General features: G+C 41.3%; 1 long non-coding RNA gene across 3 annotated transcripts in view; it reads left to right on the top strand.

Moving 5' to 3' along the window:
• LOC140600207 (uncharacterized) overlaps positions 1 to 27,091 on the top strand; it is a 263,881-nt gene that overhangs the window by 78,031 nt on the left and 158,759 nt on the right. The gene's annotated exons all lie outside the window — the stretch shown is intronic.

Here is a 27,091-nt window from a genome sequence, read left to right as displayed (position 1 = left end):
CTTGTATTAGTTTCCTAAGACTGCTATAACAAAGTATCACAAACTGGGTGGCTTTCAAAAACCAAATTTATTCTCTTACAGTTCTGAAGGCCAGTAGTTCAAAACCAACCTGTCAGCAGAGACATGCTCCCTCAGAAGGCTCCAGGAAGATCCTCCCTTGCCTCTTTCTAGCTTCTAATGGTTGTCTGCAATCCTTGGCGCTCCTTGGTTTATAGTTGCATCACTCCAGTTTCTGCCTCCATCTCCACATGGCTGCCTTCTTTCTGAATGCGTCTGTGTCTGTTCACAGCCTTCCTTTAAGGACACCAGTACCAAAAAAAAAAAAAAAAAAAAAAGGACACCAGTGCCCACTCTAATCCAGTATGATCTCATCTTTACTTGGTTCTATCTGTAAAGACTCTATATCCAAATAAGGTCACATTCAGGTTTATCAAGAGTTAACCTTGATAACCTTGATAACTAACCTTGAGTTAGTTTATCATATCTTTTTGAGGGACACAATAGCACTTATCAAAATGTAAAGCAGAAATAATGTCTCTCTTAATCATCAAGTTAGCTTTAAAAAAAAGAAAAAGATTTTTGGGCACCTGGGTGGCTCAGTGGTTGAGCATCTACCTTTGGCTCAGGTCATGATTCTGGGGTCCTGGGAACGAGTTCTGCATCGAGTTCCCCATAGGGATCCTGCTTCTCCCTCTGCCTATGTCTCCGCCTCTCTCTGTGTATCTCTCATGAATAAATAAAATTAAAAAAAAAAAGATTCATTTACTTATTTTGCACGAACAAGGTGGAGGGGCAGAAGGAGAGGAAGAGCAGACTCCCTGACTTGGGGCTTGATCCCAGGACCCTGGGACCATGATCTGAGCCAAAGGCAGACACTTAACTGACTGAGCCATCTAGGCACCCCTCAAGTTAACTTTAAAACATAATTTTAAAACAGTTGCCTATTTAACTACTTAATCAATCAAATGGGAATGGAGACAATGAGAATAAGAAATGATGCGGGGTGCCTGTATAGATCAGTCAGTTAAGTATCTCTCTTCAGTTCAGGTCATGATCCTGGGGTCCTGGGATTGAGCCCCACATTGGGCTCTCTGCTCAGTTGGGAGCCTGCTTTTCCCCCTGCCCCTTTCCCTCTACCTGTGCTCTCTCTCTCAAATGAATAAATACAATCTTTACAAAAAAATAAAAAGGAGTGGTGCCTAGATGGCTCAATCAGTTAAGTGTCTACCCTCTGCTCAGGTCATGAACCCAGGACCTTGGGATCAAGCCCTGCATTGGGCTCCCTGCTCAGTAGAGAGTGTACTTCTTCTCCCTCTCCCTTTGCTCCTCCCCTAGCTTGTGCTCTTGCACACTCTCTCTCTCAAATAAATAAATAAATAAAATCTTCAAAAAAAAAAAAAGGAATTAATGATGGTGGTATTGTCAAATTCATTGGAACTGCCATTGACCTAAACCATCTTCTACTACACAGAAGCTACAATTGGGTGGTCAGGAGTAGTAGGATTTGGGTCACCTAGGGGAGGGGGAAGCCTTCTGGAAGGGGAACTGGCATGGGTCAACAAGAAACATCCCTACAAATCATGGGGGGTCTGTAGTCTATCCTGGTTAAGGCAAACTACCCCTGCTTTTGTGGAGGAGACACTAACCTAGACTGCTTTTTCTTTTGGAAGAGGTAGTAGACAGCAAAATATGCCCTCCCTGATTGCCCTGTTGCACCAAGACTGCGGAAAAACAAGGTACTCAGCTTCTCTCCCTTTCTGCCCTTGGCAACCTTGGCCTCAGCCAACCTTCGTTAATGTGAGATCTGTTTCAAGCCAGGAACATGATTCTCAAAACATATTTCTGTGTCTTTGGTTTCCTACCAGGCTGTGCCTTTCCCAGAGCCAATATTTTCATAAAGATGGCAAAGTGTCTGTGGTTAGGATTCCATTTTATTTTATCTATTAACATTATTTTTAAAAAGTGTACTAACAGATTCAGAATTAAGAGCTCTAGAAGGAACCCATATTTTCCTATTGGTGACATGAAGAGCTGTAACAGAAGTTCTGTCTGGCAGTAGATGGAAAAACAATTTTAGTCGCTACATAGAGAGCTAACCTTCAGTTAACAAGTAAATTTGTTTTCATTTGCCTTCAGCTGCACACAGCTGGTTTTTTCCCTCACCCCTACTGAGGGGTTCAGTGTCCCCCTCCTGCCCTCCCCCTTCAGGCTGTAAAAACCCACTCTCAAAAAAACATTTGATAATCTCACACAGTTGTGTTAAGGGCTGATAAATGGCAAAAGGAAGTTAGGAGACTGGATGAAAGCACACTTGAGTAGGAATCTAAGGCCTAGCTTGTTTAGAGGCTCTTATACCCTAGTGTTCAGGGGAAATGCTCCCAGACTTTTGGAGGCAGGAATGCCTAAATTTTGCATCCTGGCTCGATCACTTATTTAGCTGCATGATCAAAGACAATTAATGTAGATGCTCCTAAATTTCCTTTTCTTGAAAGTGAATACTGTAAAGCTTACTTTACCAGATTATTTCTCAGGTAACAGAGTACTTGACATACAAAAAGGCTCTGAAAGGATAATCATGGTAATTTGCTAATAGAAGACTGAGGATGTTATACTCTTTAAGAGAGAATTCCTTTGCCTTTTTGCCCAGCCAATTAGTGAGCATTTGCTTCTTCTAACAAACATTAAGCAGCATTGTGGTTCTGATGAGCAGTGACAGCTTTGCATAGAACTAGCTCATAACAAGCTTGCCCGTATTGCAACAGATTTAGGATGGCAGAGATGCCCTGGGAGAACGACAGGATATGCTCCCTCTGGAATACCGTCCCCCAGCCAGAGGGCAGGCTCTTTCTCTTTGACCAATTGCCACACTGCTGCTTCTCTAGGGCCCTCACCTATGTTTCAAGAGCCTTAGGCTTACACAAGAGGCAGAGAGAAACATGGAAACAGAAAAGAGACAAGCAAACCCCCTGGACTGTAATTTTCTTGTTCTTCTCTCTTATTAGGTTCTCTCTTATCTCTGAAAAATCCATGTTTTCAAGGATTAAGTTAGTCCTTGGAAGTTGCTACTCCCCATCTTCCATCCAATCTCTCCCTTGGGTCACTGATATGCAATCATAAATATTTTTCAAGGTTATATGGTCATCCTGCATTAGACTGGAGCCCCCCAAGAAAAAGGACTATGTATCTCATTCATTCATTTGTTCATTCATTTATATATTTATTCATTCATCACTTAAGATTGATAATAATAGTCAGTATTAAGCTTTTCCTATATGCTAGATAACTTGCTAAGATTTTCCCATATTATCTAATTTAATTATCCCAACAACTTTGTGATATAGGTATTATTTATATTTTATTTTTAAAAAAGATGTATTTATCTGAAGGAGAGAGAAAGAGCAGGAGGAGGGGCAGAGAGAAAGGAAGAGAGAATCCTCAGGCAGACTCCTCATTGAGCATGGAGCCCTATACAGGGCTTGATCCCCGAGCTTCATGACCTGAGCTGAAACTGAGCAAGAGTCAGACACTCAGCTGACTGAGCCACTCAGGTGCTCCTATATCTCATTTTTTAAAATGAGGTAACTGAGGGACGCCTGGATGGCTCAGTGGTTAAGCCTTCAGCCCAGGGCGTGATCCTGGAGACCTGGGCTCCCTGCATAGAGCCTGCTTCTCCCTCTTCCTATGTCTCTGCCTCTCTCTCTCTCTCTCTCTCTCTGTGTGTGTGTGTGTGTGTGTCTCTCATGAATAAATAAATAAAATCTTTAAAAACAATAATAAATGAGGAAACTGAGGTACAGATGTTACCTGCCCAGTCACACGTATAGCAAATGGGAGAATCTGGTTTCTATATTTTGCCCAAGTTGGTGCTAAGTAGATACTGAATAGTATAAAAGGCACACAAATGATAGTACTTGTCCTCCAGGAACTTAACTTAGATGGGTACATAAGACAAAACAAAAGCAGCCATGATGATGAAATATTTAAATAAATCTAACTGGAGAAAGGAAATTAGTGTGGGCTAGACCATTAAAATAAGAGCTCCTAAGCTTTAAAAGATGAAATCAGTGCTTCTGCAAAGGTATAGGATTCAGAACTCTTGAGTGGTGAGGCAGGGATAGAAGGAAGGTGGAACATATGTATGGGTGTGACAGGTAGAGAAAAGAGGTAATGATTACACAGCCAGAACAGTGCTAGGAGATAAGGCCCAGGTTGATTGGGTGGGCTGGAGTCTTTGGGAAAGAAGTTTAGAGCATTCTATCAAACAGGCCATGTAAAACTCCTCAACCTGTCTTAAGAAGAGTGTGGTAGAATCAAAACTGTGCCTTAAGAGGATTAAGAAGGGGATGCCTGGGTGACAGCGATTGAACGATTGAACGTCTGCCTTCAGCTCAGAAGGGTCTGGGGATCAAGGGTCTGGGGATCAAGGGTCTGGGGATCAAGGCCAGCATTGAGCCCCCTGAGGGGAGCCTGCCTCTCCCTCTGCCTATGTCTCTGCCTCTCTGTGTCTCTCATGAATAAATAATTTTTTTTTAAAAAGGATTAAGAAGTATCAAGGAGCAGAATAGGAATCTAGAAAGCTAGTTAGTACATTTCCTAAGCAGTCTAGGAATGAAATAAGATTCTGAACTAAATTTATGATAGTATAAATGGCCAGGAAGAAAGACAGAGAGAATGGGCTATTTCAAAGGAAGAGCCGACTGAACTTGTGATTGATTAGTTATGAGTGATAAGGAAAACGATGGACTTTAAAAGTGACTTGTAGGTTTTGAACTGATGAGACAGAGAAATGGTAGTAATAAAACATAAAGTTAGAGAAGGAAGATGTATATAGTTGTAGACATTTTAAATTTAAGTGCTGCAGATATCTGGATGAATGTTCAATTGGAGGAAGAAATTTGTGATTAGAGCACGAGAGAGGAATTAGGATTATAAAAGTAAAGTTGCTGTTACCTGAGAAATAAACATGCCAGTGCCAACATGTGGATGGACAGGGGGGCTGCTCGTTAGGTTTCAAGATAATTCCCCATAAGTATCTTGCATTTCTGCACACCTTGTGAGTAAGGTACTTACTACCCTTCATTCAAAATATCTTTTCAAGGATGTTTGTATAACAAATAGCCTTGGAAGGTAGACATGGTGCTTCCATCTAAAGAAAAAGCCATACATGCTTATTGTTTAGTATAATAAAGATACTGTCTCCCTATAGTGCAAAGAGCAGGTATGTTTACTGCCAAGTATAAAAGATTTGGTTTCCCTAAATTCAGAGTTCCTCTATTATAACACAACCCACAGCTTCCACAGGCATCCATTTCGGCCCATCTACATTATTCCCATGTGGCTAGGAAACAATGGAAACCAATGTAAATGTGCTAAAGCTCATGCTACTTGCTGTGCTGTGAATAATAAAGTCCTTTGTCTCCGGCCCAGAGTCTTTGGCCAGTATCTATGAAACTGTGTTAAGATAATTTGTTAGCTTGTAAATTTGGTGAAATCTTAGGCCTCTTCACAGTTCTTGAAATTTAGGTAAGGAAGTATTATAGGGCAACTAGACAGGTTCTGGGTCTCAGGTGACACTGGTCAAAGGTGGAAAAATACTGAGAGCAGATAGATACTGGAGCAATATTCTCAAGAGCTCAGTCATGATGCCTGCCTAGCCCATGCTGCTGAGGGAAGGCTCCTGGAAGTGATCTTCTCCATATGTCTCCTTATATATCACCTTATAGCAATCTTATTGGCCCATAAAATCGCTGCTATAGACTGAATATTTGTGCCCCCCTCAACTTCTATGTTGAAATCCTAGCCCCCAACAGTATTAGGAAGGTGATTAAGGAAGGTAATTAGGCAATGAGGGTAGAGTCCTCATGAATGGGATTAGTGTCCCAGAGACACTCACCCCAGAGAGCTTCCTCAAACCTTCCACCATGTGGGGACACAGTGGTGCCAATGAACCAGGAAGTGGGCTCTCACCAGAACTCATTCATGTTGGTATCCTCATCTTAGACTCCCGGCCTCCAGAACTGTGAGATATAAACTTCTATTGTTTATAACAGCCACCCAGTCTATGGTACTTTATTATAGCAGCCCAAACTGACTAAGACAGCCCCTTTGGTTAAAACTTTTCCCACTGGGCTACCTTATAAGCATAGTCTAGGCCCCTGCTTTCAAACTAAGTATCCCCCTGTTGTCCACACAGCATGGCCAGAGAGGTCACAATGTATCTTGAGCCCTTCACCTTAGGGTCAGGGTAGGAAGAAGGGAGGACTGAGCAAGAATTGGCCAGAGGAAATAGGACTTGGCTATAGCAAGGCCTATGCAGTCTGGGGGAGGGGCGGTCTGATAAACTCAGGCTTGATTCTAGGTAAATGATAGAGACCTTGAAGTAGGAAGTGTAGACAATACACAAGCCATGTGGGCTGAGGCTCTGTGGTCCTCAGTAGGTAGACATAGCTGGATTCTGGCTGCGATATTATTATTATTATGTGGTGTTATCATAAGTGGAGAGGAGTGAATTTAGTTCAAGTCAGTTGATTCAACACTTATTAAACATCTCTAGGGACTGTGTGATGTACTGGGGAAATGACAGTATCTCAAGGATACACAAGTATTATAGAGTGTAATACATGCAATAATAAAGACACATCCCAGGTATAACGGAGAAGAGCGAGTCATTGATTTGGAGGGAACAGAAGGAGGTAGCTGGAGAAGGATCACTGAGGAATGGACCCCTGTGTAGCATTTCAAAAGATAAAGAAAATGAATAGGAGTTTTCCTAGGAGTATGGAGTGTTTGGAATACATGGCTCAGCCCAAAGTTTGGAGGAACAGAAAAGACACAGCAGGAATTAAGCAGATGACAGAGTCATGGCAAAGCATTCCAGGATTCTGGGTTAGACTCTGAACCCAGGAGAGAACTAATCTATTAAAAAGGAAACTCGGGATCCCTGGGTGGCGCAGTGGTTTAGCGCCTGCCTTTGGCCCAGGGCGCGATCCTGGAGACCCGGGATTGAATCCCACGTCAGGCTCCCGGTGCATGGAGCCTGCTTCTCCCTCTGCCTATGTCTCTGCCTCTCTCTCTCTCTGTGTGACTATCATAAATAAATTTTTTTAAAAAATTTAAAAAAAAAGGAAACTGAGGGGTACCTCGGTGGCTCAGTTGGTTAAGTGCTTGCCTTCAGCTCAGGTCATGATCCCAGGGTCCTGGGATCAGGCCCTGCATCAAGCTACCTGCTCAGCAGGGTTCTGCTTCCTCTACTCTCTCTCTCTCTCTCTCTCTCAAGTAAATATATAAAATCTTTAAAAAAAAGTGTGCGGAAAAAAAAAAAAAGTGTGTGGCGGGGCGGGACGGGGAGGGGGGGAGGGAATCCCTGGGTGGCTCAGTGGTTTAGTGCCTGCCTTCGGCCCAGGGCATGATTCTGGAGTGGAGTCCCAGGATTGAGTCCCACGTCAGGCTCCCTGCATGGAGCCTGCTTCTCCCTCTGCTTGTCTCTCTCTCTCTCTCTCTCTCTCTCTTTCTCTCTCTCTCTCTCTCTCTCTGTCTCTCATGAATAAATAAATAAAATCTTTTAAAAAAAGTTGAGGGGCACCTGACTGGCTGAGTCAGTGGAGCATGTGACTCTTGATGTCAGGATCATATAAGTTCAAGCCCCACGTTGGGTGTGGAGCCTACTTGAAATAAAAAAAATAAAAATAAAAATAAACTATTAAAAAAAGGAAACTGAGGCAGAACCTAAGCATGTGACAGGGCAGGGCAGAGGCAAGGAGTAAGTAAGCATCAGTGAGCCTGACAGTGTCGGGGCTGACCATGGGTGTGTGGGTGACAGGCTTCTGATCCTTCTTAGGTGGAAAAACTGATTTTGAAAGCATCTGCCTTCTGCTCTGTGAGGGCTCGGGGGCAGGAAGACCAGGCCTTCTGGGGTGACTTTCGCTGAGTGAGGCTGGGTCAATTCCTTCTTCATGAATTCTGTCATGCCTAGACTCTTGGCTCTCTGGGTTATGAAAATAGCCTCCTAACTGGTTTCTCAGCTGTGTGACACAAGCTCCTCTGATCCATCTTCCAGACAGCCCTAGGGGTGTTTTCCTAAATAGCAAATCTAATGGTGGCACTTTGCTGCTTAAGATCATGCAGCAGCTGCCGGTCGTCAGCCCCTGCTCTCTGACGAGGCCCTCACAGTGTAGCCCTGCCAGGGCAGATGTTCAGGGAAGATAATGAAGCTGAAATGTCAAGGCTCCCCCTTTAGGTCCTGGGAGGCCCCTATTAGTAGGTCTGTATGGCCATTTTAGTTTCAGTTCTGTAAAGAGGGTCCCCCAAGCTCCAGGCCCCACAAAATCTACTACCCCATGGGCCCTAACCATCTCCCCAACTTTTTCTGATGGCAGTGTGGTCTCTCTCTCTCTCTCTCTTCCAACAGCCCAAGGGTTTCTGGACATACAATCTGGAACATTCCCACCAAGTTCCTTAATGAGGCATCTCTCCTGAGGAAAATCCACCCTCATCCCTGCTCACCCGGCCCCCACCATATCCCAAAAGTTTACAGCCTCCTCCTCCAGGCTTCCCTGCAACCGTGGGTAAACTGCTACAATCCTGCATAGGTCATCACCTGGCAGGTCTCTGCCTCACGGAACTGAGACGTGCCCTCACCCAGGTATTCCTGATGCTAAAACAGCACCTGGATGAAGAGGAGTGTCTCAGATTGGGCTTGGTGAACTGAGCTGAAATGAAATGCCACCATTGCTGCCTCTTATAATTCATATTACTCACCATTTTTGCTGGACATACTAAGTGTTATGGAATAAGTAAGACATTTCAAATACATTATCTGTGGGATCCCTGGGTGGCTCAGTCGGTTAAGTGTCTGACTCTGGATTTTGGCTCAGGTCATGATCTCAGGGTTGTGAGATCAAGCTCCATGTTGGGCTCTATGATGGGTGTGGAGCCTGCCTGAGATTTTTCACTCTCTGTCTCTGCCCCTCCCCCACCCCTCCCTCTCTCTAAAGAAAAGTATATTTATCTATATATTTTATATAGATACATTTATATTTTATAAATTTATATGCAAATTTAAGTATATTATGTACATGAACATAAATTTATAAATTTATATTTATATATAAGTAAAATATTTAATATATATTTTAATATATATTTTGTGTGTGTGTGTGTATATATAACTGAAGGCTGACCAAAGAGAAGATACCAGGCTGGCCCCATGAAATTGCCAATATTTAGCCATCTTTGGTGTATACAAACAACAGTTTCCTCTGGGGCAAATTAATAGATTTAAACCCAGTCATCTGACTGTAGGGTCAATATTCTTTTCTATAGAGAGAAAGAGCCATCCTGACTGCAGTTAAAAAAGAGAGAGAGAGAGAGAAAAAAAAAATGCTGAGAGCCACAGTTGCTGGGTAAACTCTGACATCTCACTGTTCGATGTGTAGGGAGATGTCCATGTGACAATTCTCTTTATTTCTATGTTTTTGATAGTCCACATTTTAACCACAGTCAAAACAATCAAAAAAAATGTTTATTTTCTTCCTCTTCAATTAAAAATATCCCCAAGGGAAGGACTCTATTCTTTTTGGAAGGGGGGGGAAGAAAATGATGTATAGCATAGTTTTCTTTATTAAGATTTTTAATAACAGCTCCTTGCTAGTCTTATAAATAAGAGAACTCCCCTTTATTTATTTTACAAGATCATATTTTAAGTAACAGCAGCTTTCACATGACACTCCTTGCATAATGATTTTAAGAAGAGGAAATTGTGTTTATGTTTTGAGATAGCACTTAATTGCCAGGAACATAAGTAAAGAACCCGAGGCAGCATTACTATTGAAGCCTAAGAGAAAATAGAAAGCTTCTAGTTCCATTACTGCCATGCAAGGCAAAGTCATAATTAATATAATTTATAAAGAGGTTGTTATCAAAGAAGGTATGTCACCAAGCCCCACCAGCCCAAATTGTTGATCTAATTTAGTTAATAACTGCTTTGTCATAACCACTCCCCATTACAGGCAGAAAAAAATTGATAAATTCACATGGACCATATTACAGATCGTTCATCGACTTGGCGAAGGCATTTTGCACATTGCCTGAGGAAGGATTTCGAATTGATTGTATAGAGCAGAATGGAAGAGAATAAGAACCTAAAATGGAAATGTGCAATTACAGCTCAGAATATCTTTAGGGAAGCTAAACCATTTCGAAGTATGGGTCAGCTACACCCGATGACAAATGAGAATGGCGAAAGACTTCTGATCACTGGCACCCTTCACAGTTTACAGAATGACTTTCATTTTTCCCTGGTCCCTTTCTCATTTCTCTTCTATCCCACCCCTAATGGCCTTCTAGACAGGACAGTATTCATTTCATCCTCAGATGCATACATCCAGTAACATTCCAGATCTTTCTCCCACCTGGTCACAAGAATGATCCCCTATCAATCAGCCCCCAAATATATTTGAATGCAGCTCTGAGCTAGACCACATTAGGGAGCTGCTACCCATGCCTTCACACCCATCTGGAGCTCAGGGACCACAGGTTTGGTCCAATGAGGGAGGTTCACTTTTTCTCCTTTGCTGCCATCCTTTATCCCTTCTTCCTCCTACTCTTCTACAGACTCCCAGTCCCAAGCAAAGTTTCATCTGGAGCAGAAGGGAAAATCTTGGTTCTCAAAATCTAAACTCTGAAAACTAGAAGCGATGGGCACAAAAAAATTGGTAGCTAATAGGTGACTTATGAGTGAGGAAAGCTAGTTCCAAGATAGTCAATGATTTGCCTAAGGTCTTTAGGACTTGCATCTTCCGGGAAGCCTGAGTGGTGAGAGTTTGTGGTATAATGGATTGGGTTCTGCACTGGAAAATGTGGGTTCTGATTCCCTCTCTGTTACTAAGTTGCTAAATGGCCTTCAACAAGCCACATTGTTTCTTAAAACTTCTATTTCCTCCCCAGTAAGATGCCTGGGTCAGACTAGATCAATAATTCTGGATCTTTCTTCTCTCAGTGACACGGCACATTCCCACAACAGTTCCGTGATGATATCCCAGAATTTGAGGTTACTCCTGTGCGATAGAGCTATGTTTCTTAGCATTTTTTCAACCTCTGCCATCTTTTGAAGACCACAACAATATAAAGAGAGATGATCAGAGACTCTTCCAGCTCTAACATTCTAGCCAATTCTAGGCAGAAAAGGTGGATTTTTAATTTGTGTGTTTGTGCCTGAGTGTGTCTCAGCCTGCCTCCTAGAAAGCATCAAAATATTTGCTGAAAGAATTGAATTAGGTGGCTTAAGTGTCATTCCTTCTTTAGGGTCAGGGAAGATCACCCTCTTTTCTCTCCCTTCTTTACTGCCTTTTGTTTCCCTTCTCCTCCCATCCGTCCATAGTTCAAGAGTACTTGGGCAGTGGGACAGGTGCAGTTTGGCATAGAACTATACTCATCACTTTAATCCCTAGCCTGTGAAGCGCATCAAAGTTCCAGGAGATCTGAGCTTTACTTAGTGAGAGAACCAAATGTCAGTTTTCCTTTCCCTTTTCAGCAAGTAGCAAACAAGAATGTCCTGCAGAGGGCCAAAGCCAGATAGACTTACATGGAGCACACTGGAGTCTTTTTGTTCTTGTCCTGCCTATATTTTGGAAGCTCCAGCGGGAATGCGGCCTGAATTTAAACACTCGGGGCCATGACCATTAACAGTGAACACTTTTGTAGATTCATGCAGCTTCTCCTGCCTTTCCTCTCCCATGGCCTTGAATGATCTGTTGTTTGTGGACAATTCACTTGTTGTACTCCAGAGAGCAGGCTGATCCTGGCTCTCCCATTGTCTCTTATAAGGGCAAACAAAAGCAGTCTTCTTAGGCCAGAGCACCAAGCTGATAAAAGACTGATTAAGGCCTCTTTGTGGTGAAATTTAATAGGTCTGGGTTGGGCATTATATTTGATTAACCCCAACCAGTCATTACATGGCATTATATATACAGTACAGCTATGCCAACAGCTCTCTGGGCTGGGTGGAGCTTGTCTCAGAACTCCTGAATGGTGCCACGATACCATAGACAGGGTTGGTCATCAGCAAAATGGAAGTCAATAAACTTGTCTCTGGGGCCTGCAATTTTCCCTTTCACGCTGTCTTTCCTTCTCCACCCAACTTTTATGTTCAGTCTTTCCCAGGCAAATTATTAGGTTCTTTCCGCCAGGCAGGAAGATATCTGATAAACTCTTTCACACAGAGTGTTTTAAGTGGGTTGCCTTTTCCAAGAGTAGCTACGGTTCAAAGGAGGAGCTGGGACTGGGAATCAGAATTTGAAAGGATGAAACTCTCATGGTGGCTCAGAGGATGCTTGGTTCCCCAGCCCAGACTCTCTTCTTCCCGTAATTGGGCCAAGTAGCTTCCCCTGCTGGCTCCCCAGGCCAACGCTGGCCTTAGCCTGGAGAAATGAAAGTAACTGGTTTGACTCTCAAGCCTCCCATCTTGCCTGTCCCACCTTTTAAATTTCCTTGTTTTTCCTTCCTTCTTCAGGATTACCTGATTTTATTTTCTTCTTCTTTTTTTTTTTAGAATTACTTGATTTTTTAATCCATTGCTGTTTCTCCAGCTACTTTTTAATTAAATGCATCTTCTTCGGGCTGAGAGTTCACCTGATTTTGGAATAAAGATATTTTTTGGCTTATTACTGCATAAAAAAAGTCAATGGATTAGGCGTTTCTTGGGTGCAAACAGGTGAATCTCTGATAATCTGGCACGTGGTTTACTTGTTTATTCTTTTTCTATTAAAACTATGGACACTTGGCATTTGGGTGGCTCCATTGGGTTGGGTGTCTGACTCTTGATTTCAGCTTAGGTCATGATCTCAGAGTCCTGAGATCCCACTACCCTGTTGGGCTCCATGCTCAGCAAGGAATCTGCCTGAGTTTCTTTCCCACTGCCCTCCCCTCAATCACCCACACACTGGTCCTGTCTCTAAAATAAATAATCTTTAAATTAATAAAACTATGAACTTGTAATGAAAATAACAGTATGAATATCAACTATTCTTTAATTTTGAACATTTACAAAACAAAAGAAAATAAACATAGGACAAAATTCAGAGAAATACTACAAATGGACCAATCCTTTGTTTAAGAAACACAAAACTTGCCAGTCATACCAGTCAGATCTCTTTGGATTACCAATGACAGAAGATCCAAGCCAAACTGATTTAGGCAAAAAAGGAAAGATTTGACTCAAAAATTCTGCTTAATGCTGGCACTAGATTTGCATCAGTGCAGGGGCTTTATATGTCATCAGGACTCAGTTTCTCTCTTACTTTCTCTCTTGAGTCAGCACTCCTCCAGGTTGGCTTCAATTTAAAACATATGTTCCTTTTATAGTCACACAAGGACTAAAGCAACTCCTGATCACATTCTCTCTCAGATTAAAGTCCTGCTCAGGAGAGCCATATTTTGTTTTCCAGGAGTCCTAGCAAAGCCTTGTTTTTTTCTCATTGGTTCTGATTGGGTCATGTGCCACACCAAGAAACATATAGGCTACAGGTACTGGTTTGACCTTCCGATATTGAGAGGGGTTGAGGAGGGGCCCTCAAGTGCATGGATTAAGAATGGGGAAGGAAATGGGCACCTGGCTGGCTCAGTCTGTACAACCTGTCACTCTTGATCTCAGGTTTGTGAGTTTGAACTCCACATGGGGTACAAAGACTACTTCAAAATAAAAACTCTTTAAAAAGAATGGGGAAGGATAGATACCTAATGGACTACAAATAGGACTGGGGTAAATGGATACCAAAGCAACATCCACTAAAATCACTATTTCATTTTACTCTGCTTTCCTTTACTGAGGTTAAACAAAGAGCAGCACTCTTTATATTTTTCCTTAGGGTTGAGAAAGATTCCCAGGTGTTAATCTGGCAGTAGCTTTTGAGCTATATAGCTTTGATATGAAAAGTCTCTGCAGATTTGACTTTTTACTTCAGGGTGGGAGTGGGATGAGGGAGGGGCAGTGGAAATGACCGTTAGTTTTCGTTCTAGTTACTCTTGTGAAGGGATATTGTTTTTCACTGTTTTTGCTAATCTCAATTAGGATACCGAGATTCCAGTCCCAAGTCTCCTATTACTTTCCTTTGTGAGTCAGTGGTTTTCAAAGTTTTTTCTTTTACTTTTGGAGTATTTTGCTTAATGAATCCTTATTTGGAACCCAGGAAACATGTGACAGAGTGAGATTTTATTAATGTGCAAATGTTTCCAGCCTGTCTTCCCTACCCACTCCCAGTCCCATTGAAAGGATACTTTTTCATACTTAAATTCCTCAACTCAACTCTGAAAAGTTCATTTTTACCACAGCAGATTTTGGATTTTAGTGATTCAGGGCTAGAACTAGAGTGAGGAAAATAAATTTCTGGTACAAGATTAAGAGAGCTCCCAAAACTCAGTAATCAAAACAAATAATATTTTTAAAAATCAAAATTACTGTTAAAAAAAATCTATTACAAGCAAAACATAAAACATTTTTAGAAGACAGGATCTAATAGTGCTGAGCCAACTCATATTGGAGCCTGAGGCAAAAGGAAAAAATGTGAGCCTTGAAATTAGTTGTTATGAATTTATTTTAATGGTTAATTTTTCTCCCAGAACACTAGAGTAATTGAAAAAATATTGGAAAATTTAAAAAGTAGGTGTACTAAAACTGTTATTTTAATTATAAATATTTATTTGTACAAAAATAAGAATTTATTATAATTTTACTTTCTTTGTTTTAATGGAAGGAAATTCATCAATGATGTTTTCATTAAAATCCATTAACAATTAAAAATTACATAAAAACATATAAATAGGGGTGTACATTTTTAACTCATGAGGCTATTAGTAAGTGAAACTTGTTTTTCTAAATTTGCTTAACATCTCCAGATGATTCCTTATAAACCTTTTAATAGTTTTAAGGACTAAATTAATTACATTTTAAATAACTTTACTTCATTAAATTATAGTAATTTGTTAAACTGGAAAATGGAGTAAAAATTCATTCAAAATTCTATAACCCTAAAATTATTGTTCTGGATATTTCCTTATAGTCCTTTTTGTATATCTTTATTTTATATAACTATAATCATTACATACAAATAATTTAGGTGCTTTTTCTTTCTTCACTAAACCACTTACCCATGTTGCTAAATGGCCTTTATAATTACCACTTAAAATGACTGCAAAATATACCTTTGAGTAAATTTCATAGGTTATCTATTACCCTATTATTAGACATTTGGATGATTTCCAGTTTTGCACTGCTATAAATAGTGCTATTGCTTTTTCCATATATTGTTTATGCATGTTGCTTTTGCCACATATTTTTTTCTTTAAGATGGAATTTGTGGACATTTGAAAAATACAATTGAATAGACTTCTAATCAAAGATGGGGGACTGAGCTGATGCCAGAAGTCCCTCTTTTTCAACCCAACCATGAGAAATGCTAGTTAATTGTGTAGTGACTTGAAAGTGAAAAAGGGGAATGTCTATAGACCAGAAATAAAGGAGGAGCCCACAGCATGAGAAGGATCTTTAAGGATGACGAGGCTGGGGACATGGGATAAGAGTTCAACACTGTCCGTCTAGAATTGAACGGCAGTCTCTATGTGCAGTGCAGAGGGCAGAGAATATTGATTTCCTGTAAGAAAAAGCACTCAAATTCAGAAGTGAGTTGTCCCACGTGTTATAAATAATTTCCAGAAAAGGGTAAAATCATGATTCCCAGGGATATAAAGATCATCTAGTATCAAGACCCTGGTTGAGAAAGATGGAAAAAAACAAGATGAATAGAGAGAATCAAAGTATTATATGGATCACCAAAGAAGATGTATTTTTAAAAAGGATCCATACTTTTAAATATGTCAAATACATATATTTTAAGAAGTCATACTTTTTAATATCTAGCCATAAAAATGTATGCTGTTACTGGGGTCACCCTGCCCTTTAGAGCTATACAAGATTGACTCATTCTGCAGTTTGTTTAAAGTTCAGTGTCTTCCTCAAATTTTCTGGAAAAGTCCCAAGGGCAAGTTTCTGGTCAATTTTAGTTCTCATCTCCCATTTCTGCAGAATTAATTGTTTGGTGGTCATTTTGCCACCCCATTCATGCTGCCTTTATGGCCCAGACTTCAAATCAGCCCTGCTCCTTGATTCCTATCCTCTACCCCACCCCCACCCACATCATCCCACTGTCATACAAAGTAATTGTGTATATAGCAGACGTTAGTGAAGCTTTGGAGTGGTGAGGGGATTATATTACTGCAGTGCACAAATCTTATGGAAAAAAATGTATCATCCCTGTTTTTTAAAAGTTCTTCACTACTCTGGCACATACCTCAACTTCCTCCCTTCTCTACTCTCTGACATCCAACTTCCTGTTAATTGTTTACGCCCTTAGGGTATGAGGTACTTTTTTTTTTTTTTTTTTACAAGAGACTTCCCAGAAGCAGTACTTCTCTTAGACCCAGATAAGAGGGACCCCAGCTCTGGGCACTGTGCCCCCCATCTATGGTCTGAGGCATCCAGTTGGCCAAGGAGACATACTTGCCCCATGTTTGTCCTCCTTTCTACGTTCTAGATGAGATAGTAAATATTTTAGGCCTTATGGCCATATGTCCTCTATGTTAGCTGTGGGCAGGGGTGTGTTTGGAACTTGGCTGTGAAGGCAGGAGGATTGTCACAAGTGTGCCAAAGGCTCCCTCCATGTGGGTTGGAATTGGGATAGGAAGAAAGCCCAGGAGGTAGAGATGGTTGGTGGGCCAGGAGCCAAGGTTTGGGCCCAGCTCTCTGCAGAATACTATGTTCTGGTTCAGAATTCTGAGGAGTCCATGAAGTCTAAATTCAAACCTGGACTACCAGATTTTTAAAAAGGAATATTTGTCAAGTTAGGTGAGTAAAACACATTTTGTTTAACAATTTGTTTATTTGCTTTATGACTTCAAGTCCTCACACATGTCGTATATGGGTTTACCCTGCCCCTGCCCCACACTAATGTCAAGAGATTTTCCTAAGCAAAAATTTGATTCCACCTTGAAAAATCCTAGTTTTTTTAAACACTTGTTTCATCCTGTTACAATAAAAAATATATATTTTTTCCAGCTCTAAACATTCAAGGTCAAGAGCAGATAAGTAGCTAGTATGATGTGATATTAAATCCTGAGTTTGGGCAAGAGCTTCTTATATCCCTTCAAGTTCAGGAACAGTTCTAGTGACCAGATAGGGCTAAGTCAGCTAGTACGGGTCCTGAAGTTTATTTTTGTGAAAAGATGTTAGCCAAGGGTGGAAACCAGGCAGAGTGTGACAGACTCAAACTGCCTGAAGCATCATTTGGTTTAGAAACCAAATTTCCCAATAGCTAAGACTGCTAAGAATGGAACTATCAGGGTTTGTGCTTGCCCCGAGAATAAACGCCATGAGAAAGATACAATGGAGATAATGAGCATCATGTCAGCTCTGAGCTGTTAGGCTAGGAGGCTGGAAAAGGGACACTACAGCTGGTCGGGAGGGCTTTTCCCTCGAGTTTCTCTTGGCCATCTGTTCTGAACCATGCCATCAGCTCCCCATTGGAAAGGTCAGAATGGGTGTGTGGGTAAAGCCTAATGTTGGCTCCACATGCTGTGTTAGATGCAGCTGCTCTTGGCTTGGTCACGCCTGGGTTTGCACCCAGGACCCTCAAAAGCTCTGTGCATTATGGTAATTAGCCATCTGCCACAGCCTTTCCAAGACGGCTGATCACAAAAGGAAGCCAGGAAACTCTCTGACAACAGCAGAAATGGAGGCGGGAAGAGCCGCCTCAGGCCGCTGGCCCCCTCCCGCACTCCTCTCCGAGACCCTGAAGCCTGAAGGGAACTGGTCCAACACTCAGCACAGCCCCTCATCTCCCAGGACCCCAGGGGAAACAGCAAGGGATCTCCTCACTGATGCATGGCTGTCACCCATTCAAAGAGAGTAGCTGAACAGGGGACATGAGTCTGCTGAGATAATTACACTCTGTGTTAGTAGGGAGACAGACACACACTATTTGAGAAGGGGCTTTCCTTTGGGAACTGGGTGACTCGCGATGGCATGACTGGAAATATTTAGATGATCAGTTCTTACTGGAACTCTAAACTTGTACTTATGTATCTAGCTATGTTAGCCCCTGATTAGTAAAATTATTTATGGTATATATATTTAGCAATAAAGGTACAGTTGCATAAATATGTAGTGATATCCAGGTCCATAATTACCTGTTGGCAGAAATCTTGTCATGTATAAACAACCTCCTGAGGATGGAACTTTCATTTTATATATGTGGGTATGTACATACATAAGCTAAAGAATAGTTCTGGGATACATAAGTTATCTATATAGAGATATCTATGTAGTACATATAGTTTAAGATATTTTTTGAACTTTAAATGTTCATAAATGTATCCATAAATAGAGAACTACGTCTGCATGGGGAGGGGATAGCATGTAGAACTCAGAACAGGAATTGGTTCAAGTCCCAATTCTGTCACCACGTGCTGGGGTGATGACACACAAACATGGTGAGACTCATGGGAGAACTATACTCCTTGCAGCAGAAAAAGGGGAATAAAACAAACATCAGACCTCATTATCATTGGCTGGACTTGACTATGGCTATGTTCGAACTCCCAGGGAGAACTAGAGGCACGTATGGTCTGGTAGCAACATGCAGAAAGGTAGCTAGGAGGTAACCAGAATTGGAGAACTGTTCCAGCAGATGAGGACATATGAGGGGAAATGTAGTTACACTTATAATTATAAGGGCAAGCCCAGAGCTGCGTGTGCATGGGCTAGGGATAAAGAGGGCGAATGGTGTAATGACTGAAAAATTCAGGGAGAGAGAGTCATGGTGGAGTACCTGTGAGTTTGATCTTGAAGGACATACAAATGATCACAGGAGTGAGGGAAAACATTTCAAGATCTAGAAATAGCATTTACAAAGGTATGGAAATACAAGGTGTGTCCTGGTGATGGTGAGATATCTTGGGTGGCCGGAGCATAAGAGGGTGAAGATAAGACCAGAAAGGGGTGTGAGAGTTTGAAGAAGGGTCCATAAGCTCCCCTTCTCCCCCCAGGGATCAAGGGCTTTATCCTATGGCTGGTGAGGAGCCACCAAAAGATTTTTGGCAGAGAAGTTATAAATCAGACTTAAGTTTGAGAGAGATTGGTCTGATAGCCGGGAGGGGACAGACTGGAAGGAGATTTTTGCAGGAGCCTGGGCAGGAGATGGTGATAGCCAAAACAGTAGGGATAGAGAAGAGGGGGTAAAGTGAATTCAAGAGGCTGTGGGGTAGAACTGGTAGGACTTTGGAGCATGAGAGGAAAGGAAGAAACAAACATGACTCCAGTTTCTAGCTTGATGCATTGGGAAGAAGTTTATGCCCTTAACAGAAACAGTGAACACAGGAGGGTGGCTCTGAGTGGTTGGGTAACTGTTCTGGACATCCTGCTCTAAGGTGACTGCAGGACAGCCAGAGAAATACTTCTAGACTGGAATAAAAAGATTCACACACACACACACACACAAATACACAGAGGACCCCCTACTAAGAATAGTTGGGTAAGAAGTATGAGGAACCATACCAGGAAGATATCAAAATATCTCCTATGATCTAGCCCTTGTCCAACTCAGACCTCTTTCCTCTTCATTCCAACAGCTCTCTCTGTGCCTGTGTCTCTTGAACATGCCAAGCATGCTCTTGTCTCCAGGCTTTAGCTCTAGCTGATCCCCCTCATTCTTCTTTGTTTTCTTATTTTGTGACTTTATGGTGTGTTGCTTGTTTACCTGTGAGAATATACACTCACAGGGGCAGGGATCCTTGTCCCTTTTGTTCACTGATACATCCCAAGCAGTTAAAACTATGCTGGGGCACACAGTAAGCTCTCCATAAAAACTTGTTAAATGAATTAATTTTAAAGTGAGTCCACTTAGGGACGCCTGGGTGGCTCAGCAGTTGAACGTCTGCCTTTGGCTTGGGGAGTGATCCCAGGGTCCCGGGATTGAGTCCTGCATAGGACTTCCTGCAAGGAGCCTGCTTCTCCTTCTGCCTTTGTCTCTGCCTCTGTCTGTTGTGTTTCTTATGAGTAAATAAATAAAATCTTCAAAAAAAAAAAAAAAAGTGAGTCCACTTAAAATGAGGACCAAAATTTGATTGATAGTTAACCTTTATTTTTTTTTAAGATTTTATTTATTCATAGAGATGCAGAGAGAGAGAGAAAGAGGCAGAGACACAGGCAGAGGGAGAAGCAGGCTCCATGCAGAGAGCCCTACGTGGGACTCGATCCAGGGTCTCCAGATCACGCCCTGAGCTGCAGGCGGCGCTAAACCGCCGCGCCACCAGGGCTGCCCAATAGTTAACCTTTAAAAAGAGAAATACAAATTGTAAGAGTATTTTTTAACTTTCTTTCTTTTTTTTTTTTTTAAGATTTTATTTACTAAAAAAAAAAAAAAAAAGATTTTATTTACTTATTTAAGAGAGAGAGTGAGCAAAAGAGAGAGCACAAGCAGGGGGAGAGGCAGAAGGAGAGGGAGAAGCAGATTCCCCACTGAGTAGGGAGCCTGATGCAGGCTCGATCCCAGACTTCAGGATCGTGACCTGAGCCAGAGGCAGACACTTAACCAACCGAGCCACCCAGGGACCCCGAATCATAAGAGTATTTTATTTATATTCACAAAATGTGGTTTATAAGTACAACAATTATGATTTTTAGAACAAAGAATGAACCGAGTGTTTTTTATTTGGGGAGGTGTATCATTTTTCTGACAAAATTGTTTAATGATATGGTATAACTTAAACCAATTCCTATTTGACTTTTGTGGAATGACCATAAAAAAGGGGTTATCTTTTGCAAAAATATTTGAGGCTTTGTCCATTTTTCCCAAGTACTCGCCTACTTTAGTATGCCATAAATAACTAATTTTTGAATTTTTAAATTAGCTTTATAAATAATGAAATGCTCAAATCTTAAGTGTACCATTCAACTGGATTTACAAATTCATATCAACACAGAACAGTTCCATCACCCCAGAAAGTTCCTTTATGCACATTCCCTCCTAGGGAGCAGTCCCTCCCCCAAATAATCACTGATCTTTTTTCTATCACTGTTAGTTTTTCTGTGTTCTAGAATTGCAAATAAATGGATTCATACAGTATATAGTTGCTTTAACTGAATATAATGTATTTTGAGATCCGTCATGTGTTGTGTATATCTGCAGCTCATTTCATTTCATTCCTTAGTAGTGTACCAAGGATTTCTCATTTTTCAAAAGGCTCATTCTGTGTAATCAATTGTTACTTGATGTAACTCTGACATTGGCTTTGCATGTGGTTCAAGTACTCCTTTTTCTTTTCTTTTTTAAGATTTTATTTATGGAGAATCCCTGGGTGGCTCAGTGGTTTGGTGCCTGCCTTTGGCCCAGGGTGTGATCTTGGAGTCCCGGGATCGAGTCTCACATCAGGTTCCCTGCATGGAGCCTGCTTCTCCCTCTGCCTGTGTCTCTGCCTCTCTCTCTCTCTCTCTCTGTCTCTCATGAATAAATAAATAAAATCTTTAGATTTTAGAGAGAGAGAGAGGCAGAAACACAGGCAGAGGGAGAAGCAGGCTCCATGCAGGGAGCCTGATATGGGACTCTGTCCCGGGTGTCCAGGATCAGGCCCTGGGCTGAAGGCGGCGCTAAACCTCTGAGCCACCTGGGCTGCATGAGTACGCCTTTTTCACTTTATTTCATTTGATGAATTTCTATATCTTCCTCTGTAAGATTTGCTACTTTACTTTGCAATTAATTTCCATATATTTGGAATGTGTTTTCAATTATATATCTAACAATGCATGAGAAACTGACTAATATATATATATAAATATATTTCATATATATATATGTATAGATATATGAAGTAGACATTACCAGTAAAAAAGGAAGAGTGTTTGGAGTAGGAACTAATTTTATAAGTGGCCACTTTATTAGTGTTTTGATCACTTTTCATCTTTTGATCACTTTTGCTTCACAAAGTAAACTTCTAAATAGGGAGCAGGAGTCCCAAATCCCAAGTCCCAGGGGCACTGAAGAATCACTTGTATGTACATATTCACCAGTTTGTTGTCATTGTCTACTTGAGACTATAAAGCTGAACAAAGCAGGCATAGATGTCTATTTGATTCAATTATATAAAATTGCTGATATTTAAGCATTTCTGATGTATAAAACCAGCAACTTCATGGGGTTCAACTTCATAGTTTTTACACTGCAAATTGCCACCCATTAATGGGTAATGAAATCAATTTAATAGACTAGGATCAGCATTTTTAAAAAATGAAATAGACTAGAGTAGAAAATATCAGAGGAGATCTCATGTTGTAAGAATAGTTAAGGCTTACTGAAGATATATTCTGTGCCAGGCACTATTCTAAGTGCTTTGTAAGCCTTAACTATTTGTTATCATTATCATTATCAGCATCATGATTATTAACTCTATGCTAGCCTAGTAGACCAAGAAAGACTGATGATACCATGTTAAAACTCCACCCAGAAAATTCAAGACACCTTCAGGTCAAATGATCTCACTATAGTATAGCAACAAGACTAGCCCCAAATACTGCCCTGGGAAATTTCAAAAGCTGTGCTTTCATTGTGATTCCGGGAAAACTAAGGACAGAGTATCTGATGCATACTATGTATTGTGTCTCCAAAAACTCACAACGGCATCTTACTTTATGTAATGGATGGGTTTCTGAAAAGTTGAAAGCTTTTTAAAATCCAATTCAAGACAGCATGCCTGATATATCTGCTTCCACTTCTGAGATAATCAGGCTTTATTTACAGAAACTTCCCCCATTACATAAAAACATGGTGGTAAAATTCTTCTGTAAAGACTTCCATCCCTGGTCTTCATCATCATATTTTCCTAAAGAGAAGAGTAAATTTTTCCTGTCCAATAACTGGTTAACTCCAGATGAAATATGGAGTCTCCATATTTCTTAGGAGAATGAGATTAATTCAGTTGCCAATTTGCCTTTTCCACATTTTTCTTAGAGCCATAGATTGACTTTTTGGCTTTGCAAGTAGCTGAGAATGGGTCCTTTCTTCTTTCTCTTTTTGTTGAAAGATAATCCCCTTCTACTCTCTACCCCCAGCAAAACAAACAAACAAAAAACACCCAAACAACATGGTGTAACCTGAAAAACTTTGAGTGTCTGTCATTCTTCCCTTTATCCTGAACCTAGTTTCTATTACATTAGCATATTACATTATTGGAGAAGAAGCGGCTCAGTGCCACTGTGCATAAGGGGGCGGAGGAGGGGGGAGGGAGTCCTTCTATAATATAGGAATGTGAACTGCAACACCAAAAATATTGGGTCTTTACAATGCAGGGATCCTGCAGGCCATGTGCTTGGAGCTGACAACATAAATTCTTGCCAATATAAAGCTTCTCTGCAAAGGGATTAATACTGCAGAGGTTGCTGGTGCTAGAGGAGCATTTGTTTGCTAAGACAAAAATCCTTCAAGTTAATTAGTGTTTTGAAAAAGCCAACCAAAAACAGTAACAATCATGGTCAATAAGGAGGTCTCCACTTCTGTTTTCTGGGGAACAAAAGCCTGGATGAGGGAGATGCCTAGCTGTTTTATCAGATACACTTTATTACAGAAGCATTTTGTCAGTGGACCAGCCATTATAGTAAATTCCTCAGTGACTTTGGGTAGACTAAATAATCTTTCTTTGGTACACATCAGTTTAAAGCAAATATTTATTGAGCACCTACTAGGAGCTAGATGTGGGGCTTGATCTCAGGACCATGAGATCATGATCTGAGCCAAAGGCAAACACTTAACTGACTAAGCCACCCAGATCCCTTCAAATGTTATTCTTTTTTTTTTTTCTTTAAGATTGTATTTATTCATGAGCGACACACAGATAGAGAAAGAGGCAGAGACACAGGCAGAGAGAGAAGCAGGCTCCATGCAGGGAGCCCGACGTGGGACTCGATCCTGGGTCTCCAGGATCAGGCCCTGGGCTGAAGGCGGCACTAAACTGCTGAGCCAGCCGGGCTGCCCTTCAAATATTTCTCTTAAACACTTCTGTGACTTGGAATATTAAGGCTGTCCTTGACTTTGAGACATTCAACTTTTGTGTAACTCCTAAACAAACTATACTGTACACTGAATTCAAACCTTTCTTCATTAACTAATGCATGAGTGTTTAAGTTTCTGTGCATACTGCCAGCCTATCAGTGGCGTAATTCTGGCAAACTCCATCTTTGCTTGTCCAGCACTGTTTTGCAATTATTCAAATAGCTCTTTTGCATTTTGCTCTTTTTTTCACTTAGCAATTATTTTTATAAAATGAGTGACAAGAACATAGCTCTCAAAACCAACATAATGGAGAAAGATGGAAATCATTAAGAATGCCAAAAGCAAAACATTTTCAGCTTCGACTAATGTTCACTGAATTTAAGCCAGTACTTTGCGTGTTTAAATGGGAAGAACAAAACTAAACACCATGCATGAAAGCAGGAAATAACTTGAAGATTGTATCTGAAGAAAAACTTACAATATTTTTGTCGCTTTTGTGGCTTTCTGCAAACAGCCCTTCTCTTAAGGCATAGAAGATGATCCATTTTCTAATATTCAAGTTGTGTATATATATTTTGGGCATGCTATATGTACAGGTAGAGGATTGCCTACAAAGAATCCTGCCTGTAAAACTTGTGTAGAGTGAAGGAATCATTTTAACAGATGAAATTGTTGTTGGTGAAGTAAGTACCAAGTTTACTTGTTGTCCGTCCTGAAATCCCCCAATGAAGTAAAATGTACTCTTACAAACAAAACAACAGCAACAAAAAACTCTTAAAAGCCTAGAGCATGGAAGAGGCAGGTTGCCCCCAGATGAAAGTTTTCAAGAGACTTCTGAAAGAAAAAATTGACAAAGGAAACTTGTAGAACAAGAGTGGAAAGCAGGAGCTGCTCTAAAAGAGGACTCTTCCTGTCCCATAAAATCCTGAATGAATTGCCAAGTGCCTTCAATGGCAGTAAGATGAGGGGAGGGTGGGGAGTGCTTTCTTCCAGAATAAGATGAAGTCAAGAGAGCAAAGGTCAGATGCTGTAGGGATGGGAAAACAGAAAATCCCTCTGACCTTGAGGAGGAAACAAAGCTAGAAAGGCAGAGAGGGGTACTGCATTGTGACCCTGGGTCAACTGGGGCCCTGAGGGTGAGGGACCCCACACTGGGCAAAAAGTTCTGTACTCCTGCCATAGAAACAGAAAGCCACTGGACCTCACAGGACCACATTTTCCAGCCAGAAAAGAGGTCTCCAATCCTGACTGCAGTTGAAATGCAAACCCACTGGGAGGCATGTCCAGAATCTGATTTAATTGTATTGAAAGGAAGCAAAGAAAGATACATTTCTTTAACACATGAATCTTTTAAGATCCACAAACTACATGAAGAGAGGCAGGAGTTGTTATAGGGTACTTTGAATGATAATAAAAATAGTAATAATTTTGAGTAACCTATAAACCCATGAAAGAGACATTTTTGGTCAAAGGGGCCTTCTGGGACAGCCCAGGTGGCTCAGCGGTTTAGCATCTAGCATCTGCCTTCGGCCCAGGGCCTGATCCTGGAGACCCGGGATTAAGTCCTTCGTCGGGCTCCCTGCGTGGGGCCTGCTTCTCCCTCTGCCTGTGTCTCTGCCTCTCTCTCTGTCTGTCTCTCATGAATAAATAGATAAAATCTTAAAAAAAAAGGGGGGGGGGGCCTTCTGGCACCTAAACTTTAAAGAAGTTAGTAATTGTTATGCTTACAACCAGCTTGCCTTCCAGGAACTTCCTCTCCTATAAGCACCACCTGTCACTGCTGGATATGGTTTGTGTTCTCTCTGAGTTTCCTTGCCATGAATCACGTATATTCTAGCAAGTTATTCGGTACAGGTTAGCTTTTGCACCCTTACTGGGAAGGGGTGTGGCACATAGAAAGGGGCAGTTGCTGGCCTTCCTGAGAGGCAGATCTGGAGACCAGAAAGTTCATCTTGCCAACTTTGCAGTCACCACCTGAGGCCTGCATTAACTCATGCTTCCTCTGGAATGCCTTCACCTGGCAGTGGACCCATTCTGCACGCTGCCTCTCATGAATTGTCTCATACTGTCCTTCCTCTGAGGTGTCATTGTCCTGCCCATGCCTCTGGACTTTAAAGTCCCCAGGGACAAGGGTAGTATCTCCTTTCATACCCAATATGGGACTGGCTTGCAATAAGGTGCCCAAGGAAAACACTAGAGATTTGATTTTATCAAAGTACTCTGCATCCTGCTAAAATATAGTCCCACTTAACGGAGGTTTTATTTCTTCTGGTGGTGATACCTATATCTTCATTTGCAGTTATCCTCCCGTTCTTGGTTCATGAACCTTAGGTGGTGTCTGTTGACTCATTGCCATGTCAGAGGAAGACTCAGCTCATTTATATTCCTTGCACCCTTCCCACCACCCCGGAGACCCCTTCTCCCAATGTTCAGTTTCCCCACTGGCTGCATCTTCGACTTCAAACAATGTATTTGGACCTCCATCTATTGTTCCACTTAGACAGTATCTCCTGACTTTTGTTTTGACAGGAGGTTAATTATGCCCAGCCTTTCCCTCCTCTCCACTCCCTACCCCTTCTACTTCCCTGTCTCTGCCAAGATTGATCACATTAACATTCTCAGGTTTGGTTAACATTTACATTCTGTTCTGCAACCAGACTATCATCAGTGATCTGCCCATTAGTTCATTCATTCATTCATTCATTTTTCATTCAATAAATATGTATTGAGTGCTTACTATGTGCCAAGCACTCTTGCGGGCACAAGAATATAGAAGTGAATACAATCAGCAACATTCATGAAGCCTTCCTTCTCATAATGGGAGAGAAATAAGTAAAATATATATAATGTGTTAGCTAATAAGCCCGAAGGAGGATAACAAAGCAGAGAAGGGGGAAAGGAGTTATGAGTACACAAATGTACATACCCACAGTCACAGTGACCCAAAGGAAGTGAGGGAATACGCCATGTGGGTATCCTAGGGCAGAAGGAGTAGGAAATGCAAT

Source organism: Canis lupus, chromosome 11, assembly GCF_048164855.1.
Source record: "Canis lupus baileyi chromosome 11, mCanLup2.hap1, whole genome shotgun sequence".
Classification (NCBI taxonomy): Eukaryota; Metazoa; Chordata; class Mammalia; order Carnivora; family Canidae; genus Canis; species Canis lupus.
Note: the sequence above shows the minus strand (reverse complement) of the source record. Positions and strands in the feature narration are given on the sequence as shown.